General features: G+C 38.0%; 1 protein-coding gene across 3 annotated transcripts in view; it reads right to left on the bottom strand.

Moving 5' to 3' along the window:
* Nucleotides 1-17,844, bottom strand: part of SCAPER (S-phase cyclin A associated protein in the ER) — a 495,909-nt gene extending 478,065 nt beyond the window's left edge. For all 3 annotated transcript variants that reach the window (XM_082647309.1, XM_082647310.1, XM_082647311.1), the window contains exon 1: nucleotides 17,818-17,844. The gene's annotated coding sequence lies outside the window, so the exon portion shown is untranslated. The remainder of the gene's footprint in view (nucleotides 1-17,817) is intronic.
* Nucleotides 17,845-18,198: the final 354 nt, after the last annotated feature.

Here is an 18,198-nt window from a genome sequence, read left to right as displayed (position 1 = left end):
GGACCCAGCTCTGCATCTGAATGGGGCAAGGGCAGCCATTACTGGCACTCCCAGAAGCAGCAGATTGGGAGTGGTCTGGACTGTGACTGTAAGGCCTGGACAGCCCCAGCGCATGCCCCAATCCACACTGAGTGCCCGCTCCAGCCCCTCTTGCTCCATTGCAGCTCCGCAACTACTGAAGCCTGCATGCCTAGAGCCTGTGCTCCGCGATAAGAGAAGCCACTGCAGTGAGAGTCACACGCACCACAACAAAGAGTAGCCCCCACTTGCCACAACTAAAGAAAGCCCACATGCAGCAATGAAGACCCAATGCAGCCAAAAATAAATATAATTTATTTTTTAAAATTTAAGAAAATTTACATCAAGCAATATTCCAACCATAGTAGTATGAAACTAGAATCAATTACAGGAAGAAAAATGAGAAAAAAAAACACAAGGGGACCAAACAACAGACTATTAAAAAAAATAGATCAATGAAAAAATCAAAGAGGAAATCAAAAATTACCTTCAGATAGATGAAAATAAAAACACAACTCTCCAAAGTCTATGGGATGCAGCAAAAGCAGACCTAAGAGGGAAGTTTATAGCAATACAGACCTATGTCAGGGAACAAGAAAAATCTCAAATAAGAATCCTAACCTACCATCTATAGGAATTAGAAAAAGAACAACAAAAAAGCCAAAAGTGAGCAGAAGGAAGGAAATAATAAAGATCAGAGAGGAAACAAATAAAACGGAGACCAAAAAAACAATAAAAAGGATCAATAAAACCAAGACCTGGTTTTCTGAAATGACAAACAAAATTTAAAGCCTTTAACCAGGCTCATCAAGAAAAAAAGAGAGCAGACCCAAATAAACAAAATAAGAAATTAAACAGGAGAAATTACAACTAATATCACAGAGATACAAAAAATCATAAGAGAATACTACAAGCAGTTATATGGTAACAAATTGGACAATACAGAAGAAATGGATAAATTTCTAGAAACATACAAACGTCCAAGATGGAATCAACAAGAAATGGATAATCTGAACAGACTGATAACTAACAATGAAACTGAATTAATAATAAAAAAAAAAACTGACAGCAAACAAAAGTTCAGGGACTCACAGCTTCATAGAGAAATTCTACAAAACATATGAAGAAGGGCTAATACCTATCCTTCTCAAACTATTCCAAAAAGTTGAAGAGGAGGAAACACTCCCAAATTCATCCTACAATGCCACCATTATGCTGATAACAAAAAGAGACACAGATACTCCAAAAAAAGAAAATTATGGGCCAATATCTCTGATGAATATAGATGCAAACATGCTCAACAAAATATTAGCAAACTGATTTCAACAATATATAAAAAGAATCATACACATGATCAAGCAAGATTTATTCCAAGGATACAAGGACAGTTCGATATCTGCAAATCAATGTAATACGCAACATTAACAAAAGGAACAATAAAAATCACAGTCATAGATGCAGAAGAAGTATCTGACAAAATTCAACATCCATTCATGACAAAAACTTTCATCAAAGCTGGTTTAGAAGGAACATATCTGAACATAATAAAGGCTATTTATGACAAATCCACAGTTAATACCATACTCAATGATGAAAAGTTGAAAGTTTTTCCTTTAAACTCAGGAACAAGGATTCCCACTTTCACCACTTCTATTTAACAAAGTATTGTAAATCCTAGTCACAGCAATTGGACAAAAAAAAAGAAACGAAACGCATCCAGATTGGAAGAAAAGAAGTAAAACTGTCCCTATTTGCAAATGACATGATGCTATATATAGAAAACCCTAAAGTCCCAACCAAAAAACCATTAGAACTAAGAAGTGAATTCAGTAAAGATTCAGGGTACAAGGCTAATATACAGAAATATGTTGTTGTTCTACACACTAATAATAAACTATCAGGGAAAGAAAAAAACATTTAAAATCACATCAAAAAGAATAAAATATCTAGAAATAAACTTAATCCAGGAGATGAAAGACCTATACTCTGAAAACTATAAAATACTGATGAAGGAAACTGAAGATGATACAGAAAGATGGAAAGATAACCCATGTTTATGGATTGGAAGAATTGTTAATATGCCCATATAACCCAAAGCAATCTACATATTTAATGCAATCTCTATCAAAATACCCATGACATTTTTGCACAAAACTAGAACAAAAAATCATTTGGAATCACAAAACAAACTAAATAGCCAAGGCAATCTTTAGAAAAAAGAACAAATCTGAACTCACACTCCCTGACTTCAGACTATACTACAAAGCTACAGAAATCAAAACAATATGCCACTGACACAAAAACAGACACATATATCAATTGAAGAGAATAGGGAGCCCAGAAATAAACCCGTGCACTTGCAGTCAATTAATCTACAACAAAGGAGGCAGAAATATATAATAGAAGAAAGCCAGTCTCTTCAATAACTGCTGCTGGGAAAACTGGACGGCTACACGTAAAAGAATGAAATTAGAACATTTTCTCACTCAAAATATAAAAATAAACTCAAAATGGATTAAAGACCTAAGTGTAAGACTGGAAACCATAAAACTCCTACAAGAAAGTGCAGGCAGAACACTCTTTGATATAAACTGTAGCAATATTTTTTTGGATCTGCCTCCTAAGGCAAAGGAAACAAAAGGAAAAATAAGCAAATGGGACCTAATTTAACTTACTTGGGTAAAATATAATGTGTAGATTAATAAACTTAAATAAGGGATGTGTGTGTCACAGTAGAGTATTTAAATACAATGGATTTCTGGGGAGCAATCACTTGAATAAAAAAAACCAATAGAGTGAGCAAGCACAGGAGTGACACCAAGAGCCCATGTCAGGTTAAATGTCACCATTACATCAGGTTAAAAAGGCCATGTTCTCATTTCTCCCAAAAAGATAAATAAATGGCTAATAAGAACATCAAAAGATGCTAAACATCATTAGTCATTAGTGAAATACAAATCACAACCTCACAACTACAATGAGATACCTCTTCACAACTACCAGAATGACTATAATCCAAAAGACAGACAAAACCAGTGTTATAGAGGATGTGAAAAGACTGGAACCACCATACACTGCGGATTGTGAATGCAATATAGTGCAGCTGGTTTTGTAAACATTCTGGCAGTTCCTAAAAGGTTAAATACAGAGTTACAGTATAACCCAGCAATTCCACTCCTAGAAACATACCCAAGAGAAATGAAAATATAGCCCCACAAAAAAAAGCTTATACACAGATATTCACAGTAGCATTGTCCATAGAATTCAAAAAGTGCAACAACCCAAATGACTATCAACTGATGAATGAATAAATAAAATGTGGTACATCCATAAAAGAAATGAAGTTCCTGGAAAAGTCAAAATTACCAAGACAAGAAAAACATCAATGGTTGCCAGGGATTCAAGGGGAAGGAGGAATGAATAGGTAGAGCACAGAGAATTTTTAAGTCAGTGAAAGTACTCTGTATGATACTATAATGGTGGATACATACCATTATACATTTGTCCTAACCCATAAAATGTAAAACACCAAGACTAAACAGTAATGTAAACTATGGACTTTGGGTGACAATAATTTGTCTATGTAGGTTCATCAATTGTAACCAATGTACCACTCTGGCAGGGGATGTTGATAATGGGGAGGCTATGCATGAGTGGAGACAGGGAGTACATGGGAAGTCTCTATATGTGCCTCATAATTTTGCTGCAATTCTAAAACCGCTCTAAGAAAAAAGTTTTATTTAAAAAAAAAAAAAAAGGTTCGGGAGCGTTCACATGGTGCTGCAGGAAGATCCTGAACTCACCTCCTCCTACAGACACAATGAATCTAAAACTACGTATGGAATAATTTCCTTGGAAAGGGACATGAAAACTGGGTAAACAGAACCTCCACAACAAAAGGTAAAAGCACATCATCAAGACAGATAGGAGAGGCAGAGGATCAGAGAGGCAGAGAAAGTTTCACCAAGGAAAACCCACCCACCAGCTGTGTCAATTCACAATCGGGAGGAACCACAAAGGTATGGATCTTTGCCTGAAAAGTGAGGGATGCGAGCTCCACATCAAGCACTCCAACCAGTAGACGCTGCACAGGAGAGATGGGCCCCCCAAACTGTCTTCAAATACCAACAGAAAATATGCCCAGGAAACCTATAAAACTTCAGAGTATGGACAACCCACTCTTAAAGGGCTCACAGGTAGACTTAACCCAAGAATCAGCGTAAAAACACCTGATTAAAAAGCGTGGACCCTAAGTAATGAGGACCCACTTACTATCTTGAAGCATCTGCCAGAGAGGCAGAATCCAATTAGAACATTCCCCAGGGACTGAGACACTGACAGGAGACTTTTTTTTAAGATTTATTTTTTGAGGTAACCTGGTTCATAACATTATATAATTTTGTGTATACAACATTATATTTCTACTTTTGTATACCCTACAGTGTGCTCACCACCAAAAATTTAGATTCCATGTGTCAACACACAGTTAATCTCCTTTATGCATTTCACCCTACTCCTTTCTGTCCCTTCTTCTCTGGTAACCACTACTCTGTTCTCTTTATCCGCGTTTCTTTTGATTTGGTTTGTTCACTTATTTTTTGTTTGTTTTTATATTCCACATAAGTGAAATTTTACAGTATTTGTCTTTCTCCATGTGGTTTATTTCACTTAGCATAATACACTCAAGTTCCATCCATGTGGTTGTAAATGGCAAGATTTCATCTTTTTGTGGCTCAGTAGTATTTCATTGTGTGTGTGTGTATACAAATACATATCCATATCATATATATATGTATCACATCTTCTGTATCCGTTCATATGTTGATGGGCACTTAGGTTGTTTCCATATCTTAGTGATTATAATGTTGCGGGGATTTCCCTGGTGGCACAGTGGTTAAGAACCCACCTGCCAATGCAGGGGGCATGGGTTCGAGCCCTGGTCCAGGAAGATCCCACATGCCGTGGATCAACTAAGCCCGTGCACCACAACTACTGAGCCTGCACTCTAGAGCCCACGAGCCACAACTACTGAGCCCGTGCGCTACAACTACTGAAGCTCACACACCTAGAGCCTGTGCTCCACTATAGGAGAAGCTACCGCAATAAGAAGCCCGTGCACTGCAACGAAAGAGGAGCCCCCGCTCACCGCAACTACAGAAAGCCTGCGTGCAGCAACAAAGACCCAATGCAGCCAATAATTAATAAATAAATAAAATTTTAAAAAATTATTTTAAAACAAATAATTCTGTGATGAACATAGGGATACAGCTATCTTTTCAGATTAGTGTTTTCATATTCTTCAGATAAATACCAGGAAGTGGGATAGCTGGATCATATGGTAGATCTATTCCTAATTTTTTGAAGAATCTCCATAATGTCTTCCACAGTAGCTGCACCAATTTACAGTCCCACCAAAAGTGCATAAGGGTTCCCTTTTTTCCACATCCTCACAAACATTTGTTATTTCTTGGCTTTCTGAATAGTTATTCTAACAGGCATGAGGGGTATCTTGTTATAGTTTAGATTTGCATCTCCCTATTAATGATGTTGAACATCTCTTCATGTGCCTATTGCCATCTGTATGTCTTCATTGGAAAAATGTCTATTCAGATCCTCTGCCCATTTTTTAATTGGGTTGTTGCTTTTTGTTATTAAGTTGTATGAATTCTTTATATATTTTGGATACTAACCCCTTATCAGATACATCATTTGCAAGTATCTTCTCCCCCTTAGTAGGTTGTCTTTGTTTTGCTGACTGTTTCCCTTGCTGCACATAATCTTTTCAGTTTGATGTAGTCCCATTTGTTTATTTTTGCTTTTGTTTCCCTTGCCTGAAGAGACAAATCTAGAAAGATATTGCTAAGACCAATGTCAAAGAGCATACTGCCTGTGTTTTCTTCTGGAGTTTTACGGTTTCAGGTCTTACATTCAAATCATTAATTCATTTTGAGTTAATTTTTGTGTATGGTGTGAGCTAGTGATTTTTGTGTATGGTGTGAGCTAGAGTTTCATTTTTTTGCACATGGCTGTCAAGTTTTCCTAGCACCATTTGTTGAAGAAGTCAGCCTTTCTTCATTGTATGTTCTATGCTCCTTTGTCATAAATCAATTCTCCATATATGAGTGGATTTATTTCTGGCCTCGCAAATCTCTTCCACTGACCAGTTTATCTATTTTTCTGCCAATACCATGCTGTTTTGCTTACTATAGCTTTGTAGTATAGTTTGAAATTAGGGAGTGTGATACCTCCAGCTTTGTTCTTTTTTCTCAGGATTGCCTTGGCTATTCAGTATCTTGTGGTTCCATGTAAATTTTAATATTATGTAAATTTTATAATTTTTGGCTCTATTTCTCTGAAAATTGTCCTTGGAATGTTGATAGGTATTGCACTGAATCTGCAGATTGCATTAGGTAATATGGACATTTTAACAATATTACTTCTTCCAATCCGTAAGCATGGAATATCTATTTATATTTATGTCTTCTTCAATTTCTTTCAATGTCTTCCACTTTTGAGTGTAAAGGTCTTTCAAATCTGTAGTTAAGTTTATTTCTACATATTTTATTCTTTTTGTTGTAATTTAAATAGGATTCTTTTCCTAATTTCTCTTCCTGCGAGCTGCTCATTGCTAGCAGATAGAAACACAACAAATTTTTGTATTTTGATTTTGTACCCTGCAACTTTACTGTATTTATTCTTTCTTTCTTTCTTTCTTCTTTCTTTTTTGGCCATGCAGCATGCAAAATCTTAGTTCCCCAACCAGGGATCAAACCTGTGACCCCCACAGTGGAAGCACGAAGCGCCAACAACTGGACCACCAGAGAATTCCCCTGTATTTATTATTTCTAATAGCTTTTTGGTGGAGTCTTTAAGAGTTTTCTATTTATAAAATCATGTCATCTGCAAATAGTGGTGAATTTACCTCTTTCCAATTTGGATGACTTCTACTTCTCTTTTTTGCCTAAGTGCTCTGGCTAGGACTTCCAATACTATGCTGAATAAGAGTGGCAAGAGTTGGCATCCTTGTCTTGCCCCAATTTTAGAGAGATAGCTTTAAATTTTTCACCATTACGTATGATGTTATCTGAAGGTTTGTTTTATATATGGCCTTTATTATGTTGAGGTATGTCCCTCCTATGTTGAGAGTTTTTATTATAAATTAGCATTAAATCTTGTCAAATGTTTTTTCTGCATCTATTGAGATAATCATATGATTTGAGGCCTTCATTTTGCTAATGTGGTATATCACATTTACTGATTTGTAAATGTTGAATAAATCCCACTTGATTATGGTAAATGATCCTTTCAATGTACTGTTGAATTCAGTCTGAATACTTTTTGCTGACTCAACAATACTTTGTTGCAGATTTTTGCTTGTATTGAAATGTTCATCAAAGATATTGGCCTGTAATTTACTCTGTTTGGTATCAAGGTGATATTGGCCTCACAAAGTGAGTTAGGAAGTGTCAGTGGGAGCCATTTTTGTGATGTCAGGCTACCTTGCTAATGCCAGCGCTGGCGGGCATGCATTTGAATTTCTCCATGTAACCTGTTAGTGCCAGTGGCCATGCCCCACTTAGAGCTCTGCCTACCCCTGTGCCTAAGCCAGGCCTCATAGCCAGCTGAGTGACAGCCCTGCCCATCAGTGCCCCACAGTCACTGTGGCCCTGCCACAATAGGAGGCCCATGCAGTCCACCTAGGAACACCTGGCTCTGGTGGCCAGGCAGAATTACACTTCTGAGCCCCACAGGACATCTATATAAGACCACTCCTTCAGGATTGGGAAACAGCTGATACAGCTAATACACAGAAGCAAACACAGAGACTTAGGCAAAATGAGGAAATAGAGAAATATGTTCCAACTGAAAAACCAAGGGAAAAAACCTCAAGAGAAGAACTAAATCACAGAGAGATAAACAATCTACTTGATAAAGAGTTAAAAGTAATGTCATAAAAATGCTCACCAGGGACTTCCTTGGTGGCGCAGTGGTTAAGAATCCACTTGCCAATGCAGGTGGCACAGGTTCAAGCCCTGGTCAAGGAAGATCCCACATGCCATGGAGCAACTAAGCCCATGCGCCACAACTACTGAGCCCACGTGCCACAACTAATGAAGCCCATGCACCTAGAGCCTGTGCTCTGCAACAAGAGGAGCCACCACAACAAAGAGTAGGCCCCACTCACTGCACTAGAGACAGCCCGTGTGCAGCAACAAAGACCCAATGCAGCAAAAAATAGTAATAATAATAAAATGCTCACTGAACTTGGAAGAATGGAAAAACACAGTGAGACCTTCAACGAAAAAATAGAAGACATAAGAATGTACCAAACAGAAATTATAACTGAACTGAAAAATACACTACAGGGGTTCAACAGTAGACTTGATGAGGTAGAACCAATCATCAAGCTGGAAGACTAAAGAATGGAATTCACCCAGACATAGCAGCAAAATGAAGAAAGAATTTTAAAAAGTGAAGATATGATAAGGGACCTTTCGGACAACATTAAGCAGCATAACATTCACATTATAGGGGTCCCAGAAGAAGAAGAGACAGAGAAAGGGCCAAAATAAATTATTTAAATAGTGGCTCAGAAATTCCCTAATCTAGGGAAGGAAACAGACATCCAGGTCCAGGAAGCCCCAAGAGTTCCAAATAAGGTGAATCAAGAGAGATACATAACAAGACACATTATGATTAAAATGCTGAAAGTTAAAGGTAAAGAGAAAATCCTAAAAGCAGCAAGAGAATAACAACTTGTTACATAGAAGGGAAACCCCAAAAGGCTATCAGCAGATTTTTCAGCAGAAACTTCACAGGCCAGAAGAGAATGGCATAACATATTCAAAGTAAAGAGAAAAAACTTCCAACCAAGAATGCTCTACCCAGCAAGGTTGTCATTCAGAATTCAGTAAGACATCAAGAGATTCCCAGAGAAGCAAAAGCTAAAAGAACTCATGATCACTATACTGGCCCTAAGAGAAATATTAAAGGGACTTCTTTAAGCTGAAAAGAAATGACACTAATTAATAAGAAAATTTATGGAAGGAAACATCACACTGGAAAAGGTAAATAAGTAACAAAGGTAGTGGATCAATCACTCAGAAAGCAAGCATGAAAATTAAAAGACAAAAAGTAATAAAATCAACTATAACTGCAATTAGTTAAGAGATACACAAAATAAGATGTAAAATGTGTCATCAAAGTATAAAATGTTGGGGGTAGTAAAAAGATAAACCTTTGGAATTTGTTCAAATTTAAGTTGCTACCAACCCAATACATACTAATTATACGGTAAGTAGGATATTGTATGTGAACTTCAGAGTAACAGCAACGAAAAAACTTATAGTAAATACACAGAAGAAAATGAGAAAGGAATCTAAACATAACTCTAAAGAAAACCACCAACACACAAGGGAAGAGAGAAAGAAAATAAGCAACAGGGAGGCACTACAATAACATCCAGTAAACAGTTAACAAAATGGCAATAAGTACCCATCAATAATTACTTTAAATGTAAATGGACTAAATTCACAAATCCAAAGACACAGAGTGGCTGAAGGGATTTAAAAAAAAAACATCTATATGCTGTCTACAAGAGACTCACTTCAGAAGAAAGAACACACACAGACTGAAAGTAAAAGGATGGAAAAAGATATTCCATGGAAATAGAAATGAAAAGAAAGCTGGAATAGCTATACTCATAACAGACAAACTTTAAAACAAAGATGGTATTAAAAGACAAAGACATTATATAAGGATAAAGGGGTCAATCCAGCAAGACTGCATAACATTTCTAAATGTACATGTACCTAACAGGGGAGAACCAAAATATATAAGGCAAATATTAACAGAATTAAAGGGAGAAATGGAAAGCAATACAATAATAGTAGGGGAATTTAACACCCCACTTACAACAACAGATAGATCATCCAGACAGAAAATCAATAAGGAAACATCAGGTTTAAACAACAAATTATACTAAGTAGATTTAATAGATAAATAGAGTACATTCCATCAAAAGCAACTGATTACACATTCTTCTCAAGTGCACATGGAACATTCTCCAAGACAGACCACATGTTAGGTCACAAAACAAGTCTCAATAAAGTCAAGAAGACTGAAATCATGTCAAGTATCTTCTGCAACCAAATAGTATGAAACTAGAAATCAATCGCAAGGGGAAAAAAATGGGAAAAATCACAGAAACATGGACAGTAAAACAACATGTTACTTAACAACCAGTGGGTCACTGAAGAAATCAAAGAAGAATTTAATACCCAGAGACAAATGAAAACAGAAATGTGATATACCTAATTCAGTGGGATGAAGCAAAAGCAGTTCTAAGAGGGAAGTTCATAGCAATACAGGCCTACCTTAAGGAACAAGAAAAATCCCAAATAAACAATCTAACCTAACACCTAAAGGAACTACAAAAAGAAGAACAAATGAAGCCCCAAATTAGTAGAAGGAAATAATAAAGATAGGAAGGAAACAAATAAAATAGAAATTAAAACAAAAAAAAAACAGAAAAGATCAATGGAACTAAGTACTGGTTCTTTGAAAAGATAAACAAATTCAACAAACTTTTAGCTGGACTAACCAAGAAAAAAAGGAGGAGGACTCAAATTAAATCATAAATGAAAGAGGAGATGTTAAAATTGATACCTCAGAAATAAAGGATCAAAAGAGACTATTATAAGTAATTATACACCAACAAATTTGACAACCTAGAAGAAATGGATAAATTCCCAGAAATATATAATCTTTCAAAACAATCATGAAAAAATAGAAAATCTGAATAGACAGATTTCTATTAAGGAGTCTGACACAGAAATAAAAAACCTTCCAATAAACAAAAGTCCATGACCAAATGGCACCACTGGTGAATTCTACAAAACAGTCAAAGAAAATTTAACACCTATCCTTTTCAAACTCTTTCAAAAAACTGAGGAGAAGGAAAACCTTCTAAACACATTTTACAAAGCCAGCATTACCTTGATACTAAAACCAGACAAGGACGTGACCAAAAAAACAAAAAAAAAAAATTACAGGTCAATAGCTTTGATAGATTAAAAAATCCTCAACAAAACATTAGCAAATGGCGTCCAACAATACAGTAAAAGGATCATACACCAAGTACACCACAATCAAGTGGGATTTATTCCACGGTCGCAAGGATGGTTCAAAATTCACAAATCAATAAATGTGATACATCACAATAACAAAAGGAAGGATAAATATCACATGATCATTTTGATAGATGCAGAAAAGCATTTGACAACAGTCAACATCCCCTTATAATAAAAACTCTCTACAAAGTGGGTACAGAGCAAACATACCTCAACATAATAAAGGCTACATACAACAAACCCACAGCTAACATACTGAACAGTGAAAAGTTGAAAACTTTTCATCTAGGAACAAGAACAAGACAAGAATGCCCACCTTCACCACTCTTATTCAACATGGTATTGGAAATCCTAGCCACAGCAATTAGGCAAGAAAAAGAAATAAAAGGCATCCAAAATGGAAAGGAAGAAGTAAAACTGTCACTATTTGTAGATGGCATGATACTATACATAGAAAACCCTGAAGACTCCACCAAAAACTGTTAAGACCAATAAATGAATTCAGTAAAGGTGCAGGATACAAAATCAATACACAGAAATCTGTGGTATTTCTACACAACAATAAACTATCAGAAAGAGAAATTAAGAAAACATTCCCATTTATAACTGCATCAAAAAGAATAAAATACCTAGGAATAAATTTAACCAAGGAGATGAAAGACCTGTAAACTGAAAACTATATAAGACACTGGTGAAAGAAAATGAAAAAGACACAAATAAATGGAAAGATGCTCTATGCTCATGGATTGGAAGAATTAATATTGTTAAAATGTCCATATGACCCAATGTGATCTACAGATTCAATGCAATCCCTATCAAAATTCAAATGGCAACATTTACAGAACTAAAACAAACACTTCCAAAATTTGTATGGAACCACAAACAATCCTGAATAGCCAAAAAAATCCTGAGAAAGAAGAAGGCTAGAGGTATCATGCTCCCTGATTTCAAACTATACTACAAAGCTACAGCAATCAAAACAGTGTGATACTGCCACAGAAATAGAGACATAGATCAGTGGAACAGAACTCACAGTCCAGAAATAAACCCACTCATATATGGATAATTAATTTACACCAAAGGAGCAAAGGATTTTCTCTTCAATAAATGGTGGTTGGCAAACTGGACAGTCACACACAAGAAAATGAAACTAGACCACCATCTTACACCATACACAAAAATTAACTCAAAACAGATTAAAGGCTTGAATGTAAGATCTGAAACCATAAAATTCTTAGAAGAAAACATAGGCAGTAACCTCACTGATCAGTCTTTAAATGTTTTTGTGGATCTGACTCCAAAGGCAAGGAAAACAAAAGCAAAAATAAACAAATGGGACTACATCAAACTGAAAAGTTTATGCACAGCAAAGGAAACCATCAATAAAACAAAAAGGCAACCTACCAAATGGGAGAAGATATTTGCAAATGATATATCTGATAAGGGGTTAATATCCAAAACATATAAAGAACTCACACAACTCAACAACAACAGAAAAAACTCAATTTAAAAATGGGCAAAGGATATGAATAGACATTTTTCCAGAAAAGAAATACAGATAGCCAACAGGCACATGAAAAAAAATGTCCAACATCACTAATTATCAGGGAAATGCAAATCAAAACCACAATGAGATATCCCCTCATGCCTGTTGGAATGGCCATTATCAAAAAAAGCAAGAAATAACAAATGTTGGAGAGGATGCCGAGAAAAGAGAACTCTTATACACTATTGGTGGGACTGTAAATCGGTGTAGCCACTACGGAAAACACTATGGCGATTCCTCAAAAAATTAAGAATAAAACTATCATTTGACCCAGCTATTCCACCTCCAGGTATTTATTGGGAGAACAAGAAAACACTATTTTAAAAAGATACATGCACCTCTACGTTCACTGCAGCATTATTCACAATAGCTAAGGTAAGGAAATCACCTAAGTCTCCATCGATGGATGAGTGGATAAAGAAGATGTGATATATATATATACAATGGAATATTATTCAGTAACAGAAAAGAATGAAATCCTACCATTCTCAACAACATGGATGGACCATGAAGGTATTATGATAGGTGAAATATGTTAGAAGGAGAAAGAGAAAAAACTGTATGATTTCATTCATATGTGGACTGAAAAAAAACCCAAACAAACAAAATAAAACAATGACGAACTCACAGATACAGAGAACAAATTAGTAGTTACCAGAGGGGTAGGGGATTGGTGGGGGGTGGGGGGGAAGTGGACGAAGGAGGGGGCAACTACATGGTGATAGATGGTAACTATAATTGTGGTGGTGGTCACTTCGTAGTGTATACAGATGGTAACTTATAATGCTGTACACCTGAAACTTATATTTTAAAAAAAGGAATAAGGTGCTGATACATGCTACAACATAGATGAACCTTATAAATGTTACGTTAAATGGAAAAAGTCAGACACAAAAATCCGCATACTGCATGATCCTATTTGCCAAAATAAGCAAATTCATAGAGAAAGAAAGTAGATTAGTAGTTACCTGGGGCAGAGGTAGGGAGTAGGATGGAAAAGTGGGGAGGGAAGTCAGGAATAGGGAATGAATGCTAATAGTTATGGGGCTTCATAGTGGGATACTGAAATGTTCTAAAATTGATTGTGGTGATGGTTGCACAATTCCATGAATACACTAAAAACCACTGAAGTGTACACTTTAATGATTGAATTTAATGGTATGTTAAATATCTCAATAAAGCTGTTTTCTAAAAATAGAACTTACAATTTCCAAAATTTCAATCAGTTACTAGTTTCATGACCTTTGCCATAACTACCACCCATACTATTATCTACAAAACATTTTTCTATAAAAAGAACTACATTTCTACTTAAATTTCAAAAGAAAATTTATAACACTAACCTAAATGAAAAATCAGCTAATATAAAAAAATGGATATGGCAATATATTGGCAGTGCTACTCAAATTAAATTTGAGAACCCAGGCTATGGCAAAACAATGGCCACGTAGAAAATAGAGCACAAAAAACAAAATAAGTCAGTAAACAGGGAATGAACACTAGGACTAACTGGCCCCAACGTTTCTGAACAAGCTGCTGCCTGTGATGAACTGAGGTCTCACTTGTCCTACCCTGCCCTGCAGTCCCAGAATGTAGAGACACCTGAGAGTCCTAGAGATAAAAATGTGAAGACTGGCTCAAGTGCCAGGAAAGGCTTCTCTCTTCTCTGAGTTCGGTCACCAGGCTCTGTAAAGGCAAGAATCAAATGGCAGGCCCAAAATAGTGAGAAGCCTGCTAGTAGCACTATTCTAAAAATTATAGGCCCAATTAACTGAAGTCAGGACAGTACATCTATGAATTGTCTCATGTTTGTCAATAAATTCTAGAAAAATCGGGATTTCAATCAGTTCCTCTCCAATGTTCATAAAATCTATCACCCATGTTTTTGCTTTTTCTGAAATATAAGAAAATCTTAGTATTTACCTTTCTGAGACTGGTACTTAAACAATGCTGATGTCCGCATACTCCAAAACTATCAATAATTTTTCACATGTTTCCTAATGGAAAGTAAGTGTATTACAGTAAAATAAGTAGTATTCTGAAGAGCAACACAGACATTTTATAAGTCCAAGTTGTTTAATGAGGTTTTCAATTCTGATCACACCTATATTTACTACCATGAAAACATCAAGTAAAAGGCATTTATTTTCTCCCATGAACCTGGCATGCCTCTTTGAAAATATCAAAATTACTTCTCTTTCCAATATTATATTAAAAGCTGGCTTGACACATACAGAAATCTTTACAAATGAAATATGATGTCTGAGATTTGCTTCAAAACAATGGGGAGTGATAGCTTTTACGGGACAAGACTGTCCATGCATAGGTAACTGCTGAAATAAATTGGTATACAGAAATTAATTTTTCTATTCTCTCCATTTCACAAAATATATAATATTAAATATATAATAAACTTAGTGCTTTAAGAAGTTAGGGGACTTCCCTGGTGGCACAGTGGTTAAGCATCCACCTGCCAATGCAGGGGACACAGGTTCCAGCCCTGGTCCGGGAAGATTCCACATGCTGTGCAGCAACTAAGCCCGTGCACCACAACTACTGAGCCTGCACTCTAGAGCCCATGAGCCACAACTACTGAGCCCACACGCCACAACTACTGAAGCCCGGGCACCTAGAGCCCGTGCTCCGCAACAAGAGAAGCCAACGCAATGAGAGGCACCACAACGATGAGTAGCCTCTGCTCACTGCAACTAGAGAAAGCCCATGTACAGCAACGAAGACCCAATGAAGCCACAAATAAATAAATAAACATATATTTTTTTAAGTTATCATTAAAAAGTAGTAATTATTTTAGCAAAGCTTCATGAAATCTTTAGTGTTTCATGTCACAGAGGGGAAAGTCTGCCTATAAATCATTTCATTCTAATATTTTTTAAGGTTGTCTCCACCAATGGACTGTAGATCTTTTGCTTATATTCCTTAAGACTTACTGCCAAAGCCAAACACGTTTGTGGAAAAGGTTACCATCCCAGCATAAAACTGGAAACAGATTTCTATTAGTGATTTATTTTGTTATACATGCCATCTGCCGTTTTCACTTCTACAATTTCAGAAATGCCAATTTCACAATGGATATTAGATTGCACCATTAAAGAAAATTCTATTTAACTTCCCACTAAATACCACCATCACTTTCTAAGTGTTTAAAGAATGTTCCCATGTGATTCCCAAAGAATTTTTGCTTCTCCTTTAAATTAGGTTGGGTTGTGGTTGGGTATGAAGGTGAAAGAAAAGACAGAATCTCAAGCCCCTTAATCTTATCCTTAAAACATTAAAGTGGTTAAATGAAGGAATTAATAAAGTCAATATCAAATCAACATTTTAGTGATTCTTAAATATCTTTGAAGCTGTAAGGACAAATATTTTTGAAGTCTATGTTTAAAACACTAGATCCTTTGGAGACCAATCAACAAATTATTCATAACTGCATTCATATAGCAACACTGATTATGCTTCCATGCATAATCCACCAGGTAGACTGACCTAAACCACCAGGGTTTAGAGAATTTTAGAGAATTTTAGAGAATAAAGAATGGCAGCTCAGTGGAGTGGAGAGAAAGAAGGCAAGGAGCATGCATTTGCTGAGTGCTTACTACGGGCCAGGAGCAGTTCTAAACGCTTTACAGACACCTCATTTACTTGCTATCAACAAATTTATGAGGTGGATAATAACATCCATATTTTATACATGAGGAAACCAAGACTCAGAAAAATTAATCTGTCCAAGAACAAGTAGGAGAGCTGGGATTCAAACTCAGATCAGTTTGCCTTCAAGGCCATCATACCACACTTCCTCCCACAAAGACACCTTTCCAAATCATATTAAAAATTCTTTGATTAAAATATTAATTCCTTAGTGGATATTATTCAGATCATTTCAATATGCAGCATAAATCAATCTGCACCACTACATTTTGAGGAAAAGTCATAGTTACCTGGAGGAAAAAAAAAATACAAGGGCCAGAGCATCAATATAAACCAGACAGGGACACTGGTCAGAATACCAACCTCAGGTCTGAAAACTTAATTCCAGATGAACCATTCACCAATGGGTGATCTGGAGCAAGTAATGACCTCAGTTTCCCCACTGGTAAAATGGACATAACGCTTAACCCATCCTTCCACCTCGGATTGTTTATGAGAATGAAATTAATGTTGGTGAAATCAATATGTAAACTATAACAAACTATAATACACATAAGGAACTACTATCTACTCAGTAAGATGACTATACTGAACAGCTATTTTCATGTTAGAATAACTTAGCACAAACAGAATGAGGAATACAGTTCACAAACGACAGGAAGCTGCTCTCAGGCGGGCAGGCCCCACCTCAGCGAGAGCCACTTGACAGCAGCAGGTGCTGCTTGGAGGACCAGTTTTCTGCCTGCTTTCAAACAATCCCGTCCCTCACTCCGTCCCTCACTGGTAGGGGAGGGTAGGCGGGAATAAAGTGCTGGGAAGAGAGCACTAGAACAGGCAGAAGGCTGGGTTCTACTACACCCAGGTGCCAGGCCCTGGTTAAACTCTTTACCCCTCCAGGCCTCAGTTTACGCATTTGTAAGATGGAGAGACCTTTCCCGCCCTACTTCCCGGGGAGAGCTAATACCCGAGTCACTGTGCAGGGAAAGCGTGGTAAACCCCGCTGAGAATGAGATGATGACGATCACCTGTCAAATGAAAGGCTGGGAGGGCGGCTCCTCCGCTAGCCCTTCGCAGTTTAGATATTCCAGAAACCTCGGACCGGGCCGCCCCTCTAAGGAGTAACGCAGCCCCCCTGTCCACCTCTCGGCCCGCGGGGTGCGCGCAGTCCCCTGTCGCTCACACCCCGAGCTGAGTCCACAGGGCAGGCCCAAAGCCTGCCCACCCCCGCCCCCAGGCCTCCTCAGAGGACCCCAGGGCCCTCCCGAGTAGCCGCGGCTCCCCTCCCCCAGCAGTGTTCCCTGCCCTTCTCCGCTCCCACTCCCAGGTGAGAGGAGGGGGTGAAAGGGCGTACCCCGCCGCCATTTTGTCCCCTTGGCCCCCGCTAAGCATTCCGCCGGCCCGCACCCCAGCCCACGCCCGCCCAACTCTGTGCAACGCGCGCCCCTCGCGGACACTCACCTCTGACCGCCCTGCGCAGTTCGGGGCGGCTCCGAGCGTCCCGCCGGGAAAGGGGCGGGGCGGGGGCGGGGCGGCTGCAGAGGGGCGGGGCGGCTGGCCGCTGCACCACGTGACTTCCAGCTGCAGCCGCGCCTCTCCCCGCTCCACTCTTCGGCAGTCCGCGCGCAAGCGCAGCCCGGTTCCCGCCTATGGGCCGCCGAAGCGGGAGGCAGGGCGTGGGCGCGTTTCGTGGCCCGGTCACGGCTGCTTGTAGGTGGCTGGCTGTTCCACCCCCTAGGCTGTGCGATTGCACGAGCTGTTGGCCACACGGTTCTCTCTGTCTTTCGGAATCAGCCCCTTCCCCCTGCCTCCCTTATCACCACAGTCTGTCCCATAGATAAA

Source organism: Grampus griseus (assembly GCF_964374135.1).
Source record: "Grampus griseus genome assembly, chromosome: 2".
In the NCBI taxonomy this organism is placed as follows: domain Eukaryota; kingdom Metazoa; phylum Chordata; class Mammalia; order Artiodactyla; family Delphinidae; genus Grampus; species Grampus griseus.
Note: the sequence above shows the minus strand (reverse complement) of the source record. Positions and strands in the feature narration are given on the sequence as shown.